The following is a 4729-nucleotide window of genomic DNA, read 5'->3' on the forward strand; positions in this document are numbered from 1 at the left end:
CAAGTAACTAACACTGTTATTAAGTGCGGACTTTAAATCAAGTGGTCGCGGTCGTTTTTATTTGCATAAAACTTTAAACGTGATCTTGAAAATATAACGCTTGCAACAAACATCCATGCATAGTGTGTTACTGCGAATGAAAATACGCGGGTCGCAATTTATGATCCAAGTGTATAATGGTAAATAATTAAATAAATAAAACCGCAGGCTTTCACATCGAGTGCACCCCAATAACGTTTCATTGAAATGTCCATGTTATGTACGCCGGGCACTGATGGATGCAGGCCTAGCGATCTCTATAACAATGCCAAGCAAAGAATGTCACTGATTTACCAAAGCGGTCAGTTTTCGGGGATCCTGCGGCAGCTGGGAGAAGAAGAATCGGGCAGGTTTCAGAATCGGCGAGCGCTCGGATAAAAGGCACCGATTTCCCAGCCGCGCTTTTCTTTTCGGAACCAGCAGAAGTGCCCTCCGCACCATCCTCGGCGCTAGGACACGCCGGCCACTTTATTACCCTAAAACAGGGAGCATACACCGATCTTCAAAGCCAAACTTACCTTGCCGATTTTCGCTTAACTGCTTCTCAAACTCATCGAAATCGGACATTTTTCAGTCCGTACTAAAGACGTATTGCAAAATAAGCAGAGGTCCAACAGTAGGCCTTTGAATGGGCTACAGGCTGCATTGGGTTCTGCTGCTTTTTCTTCCGAGTCGCCTGCCCCTCCTCCCCCGAAGTCATCGGCTCTTCCTCGGTTGTATCACACACAGGTTCGGAAACATTCGATGCGCATTACCGTCCCCTCCTGCACTGGAGGGTTAAGGACAACGTGATTATATCGAACCAAAATTGAAATGTGCAAGTTGACTTTCCTAGTTATACGTCTTCATTTTTATTCTGGGTTTAACAACCATGAGTTTATGACGTATTTTACATGATTAGTTGGCGACTGGACCTTATTGTTTATATCTCTTATTAAGGATCCATCCATCCATACATCAATTATCAAAACCACACACTTACAATCCGAGTCTAGTTTCATATGCTGCGCTGCTGAGCGACCCGCAGAATATTATGCATGAGTACAAGTCACAAGCCCCGTTTCCACTAACACGGGGCCGGTTCTAGCTTGGTGCCTTTTGAGACCGAGGCAAAAAGATGCAGACTCTCCCCGTCGGGGAATCGAACCCCGGTCTCCCGCGTGACAGGCGGGGATACTCACCACTATACTAACGAGGAGATGTACGCGCACTACTTTTACATCTTCAAGATAAACAGCGGATGACTACTAACATTTGCGAGTAATCAATGACTGAGCTTCATGTCATGACCATGGTGCTCAAGAGAAGAAAAAATACATAATGTACGTCCACTGATACCAGAACAACCATATAGCTTTATACTAAGACGATGATTAAACGGAAAATTCCTTTACAAAACACTGCCACAAAATCATAGTTTCGCAATATTACATCGTGCAACGGGACACAGTGTAAGTACGTGAAGTCGGTAATTAAATCAAGAAAAAAAAGTGAGAGGAAAAGAATACTTTTCTATTATCATATTTTTCTAACTGGCCAAACTGAGTCATATTTTGATTATACACACTAACAGAAAAACAGTGCAAATCTCCGGTAGTCCGTTTCACTTGCGCTCCGCTATGGGGCAGTAACAAGCAGAGCTTAAGTGTGGAAGGAAAAAAAAAACACAGGACAGCATCAATCCCAACTTCACAAACGCCGGAGATCGAGATGCTGTAAGCATGACAATTAACATCTTTATCCAAGGGAACAGCTGCAAGACACAGATGCCGCGCCTAACAAAGGTAGGATCGATTCCGAAGTTCAGGCATTTACAGACGCGGACTCTTCTGGAGTTGATTTTTTTCGGGAGATACGCATCAACTTCAAAAGTATGAACCGCATTATATCTATATCTGTTATGACGTTGTAGCTATTGATACTGATGCATCACAAAAATAATTTAAATGTTTTTTCATTCTGACATATGTTCGTTCGGACGAGGATTTTATTATATGAGATAAGTTTTAAATGAAAACTTTTTTTAATCTATATGATTAATTCTCGAATCTAAGCCAGACTTCACATAAATCATTCATTCATAAATATAATGGAACATACAACATCCAGGTATCCATGAAATTTATGATCAGGCTATACGTTTGTGATAACAACAAAACAACACAACATGTATATTTACAATATATGGGCCTATTGTTTAATATTGCCTCCAAATTATAGCCAGACAATAACGCAATAGGCCGACATCAAACTATTTTCATGTAAAACAAAAGTGCTGGCAGTTTGCTTGTGCTTACAGACCCCGCCTTGAGCCCATCCAGAAAGATCCCAAAAATAACCGACAAGCAAAGGTTGTAACAATCTGAGCATGTTTAGTTTAATGTAATCAGGAGCCGAATTAATAACGCGAATAAATGATCAAACCGAAAGTCTGTAGTCGGGAATATCCGATAACGTCTTTGACGTGCAGTTAAGATAGTCAGAGGAAAAACCTTGTAGTTTACTTATATATATGCCTAAATAATATGAGTGTGTCTCTCCGGTGATTTAATGATGAATATAACGATTACATATCAAATCACACATTAAGCAATTATTATATTACTAGGTTGAACGTTTTCACTATGTCTGTCGTCACCTTGATTTCACGATTTTGACTATTCTTCTTATCCCAGATTGAACAAGTCATTGTGGCGATGCAAGATCCCGACATGGGGATAAAGATGAAGAATCAAAGACTGTTAATCACAGTGATTCCACATGCGATGACAGGTGCACGATACATATTTTACTTTTTAAAAATAATTTTTCGTGCCGCCCGGGTTGTCTTACACCCGGCCGTGCAGTGTCCCGGGGGCCGGGTCCTAATGGTCATTTAAGCCCTTCACAGGAAAGCCCATACATCGGCGGTCTTCGGGAATCCTGTGCATTAAGACTGTCATCGATCTCCTTGCGCTCATATTTATTTATGTAATTTATTTATCGAGTTCAGCGTTTTTGATTTATGACGGCTTAATGCATTTCTCGACTCTAACTAGATGCCTTCCTCGCTATGCCTTCCCAGGAAATGATATCGTGGAGTGGCTAATTCAGAAGTACTCCATCATGGAAGAAGGTAGGGCCGAGAAGTATGTAGGGAAGCGTTACCTGGTGCTCTTATGTGAGGTTAATCGATTGTTTTTTTCCCTTCGTGACGACGATGGCGCCCCTGCTGGCGAAAGACGTCATCAGGTTTTTTTTTTTTGTAATAAAATAACAGAAATAAACGAGTCTTTTGAATAATAAATACAAATGAAGTAATAGAATTTGTCATCCATACAACAGATTAGCCTAGCTGCATTTATGTGTAAGCATATGCAATTCACGTGTCTGACAGAAGCATGTTCTGTTCCATTGATATTGCTGAGCCTGTGAATTAATAAATGTCAGAATTGAGCTTGTCCATAACATAGACACCCCATTCGCCTGAAGCTTTTGGGATTTTCTTCCCCTGGCGTCAATTTATCTGCTGAATTATTTATCTTTCTGCTGAGAGGCTATTAGTACAAATAATCTGTAGGCCAGTCCCGAGTCGCGCCGCTACGCATGCTGAGCTGTACGGTTTGATAGTCCCGATGCAAACTTCGCTGATAGCCAGAGGCAGTCAGTCATGCCTGGAGAAATATCGCTATCCGTCTCCCTCATTATGCACTTCTGCAAGACGCTGTTGTCCTGAATTCCCGGGCGATGCAGATGAGGTTTTAAATAGCAAGGGAGCAGATTTCCCTGATTTACAGCCCAGATTGGAAAAGAAGTCGGAATGGAAAGGAGGGGACTTTTAGGCAGTAGATGGCAGATGCATTAACAGACTTGAATGGGCAAAAAACCTGTTGCCCCGGTAAGCAGTTACCCCTCCCTGTAAACACTAGGCTTCCCCCTAGCAGCGCTGTTGCTGCGCCGGGCTGAAACCCCCGGGAGCGCCTGACTGCCAATGGCCGCGGAGGCAGCCGGAAAGTGGAAAGTCCCAATTACTCGTAATTAATTATAGTTCCAATGAGGAATGCACCATCCCCGCGGCTTATTCTGTGCACCATGTCAACGTTTTTTCCAGTTACTTGCTATACCGTAAAATAAAATATAATATGCCTACTCAGTTTCTAGTTATCGTGTGTTCTACTGTATTCCACTGACAAAAATTTAGAGAATTACTATGCCTAAATCTGGGCTACGAGTAGTGGATTTGTTTGAGCTTTGAGTAGTTTACGTGGAAATGAGTGACCACTTTGTGTGTTTTCAGAGGCACTTCATGTGGGGAATCTGATCGTGAAGCACGGCTACATTTACCCCCTAAAGGACCCCAGGACGCTCGTCCTGCGGCCCGACGAGACGCCGTATCGCTTCCAGGTAACCTAAAACCACGGTTTCTTCAGATGGAGGGCAGCGCGAGAGGGTGGTGGCCATGTGGGGGGGCACGCATATCGAAACTATTCGTTGGAGAGACTGCGGAATTACCGTGTAGGACAGTATTTCTCAATCTGGTCCGGGCTCCAGAGCTGAGAGGGTGCAAAAACGTAGACTGTCTGGTAGGGAGCTGGGAGGGAGCAAAAACGTGGATCATCTGTGTGTCGCCGAGGACCGGATTGGGAAACACTGATGTATGAGAACCAATGCCAGTTAAAGTAGCAAAATGCCTTCCACCCGCCTTGTCCCT

General features: G+C 43.2%; 1 non-coding gene across 1 annotated transcript; it reads right to left on the reverse strand.

Moving 5' to 3' along the window:
• Positions 1-1165: 1165 nt before the first annotated feature.
• trnad-guc (transfer RNA aspartic acid (anticodon GUC)) lies at positions 1166-1237 on the reverse strand. The gene has a single exon. It is a non-coding gene; the product is annotated as a tRNA-Asp (tRNA).
• Between the last annotated feature and the right edge of the window lie 3492 nt (positions 1238-4729).

This window comes from Brienomyrus brachyistius, unplaced genomic scaffold, assembly GCF_023856365.1.
Source record: "Brienomyrus brachyistius isolate T26 unplaced genomic scaffold, BBRACH_0.4 scaffold101, whole genome shotgun sequence".
NCBI lineage: Eukaryota > Metazoa > Chordata > Actinopteri > Osteoglossiformes > Mormyridae > Brienomyrus > Brienomyrus brachyistius.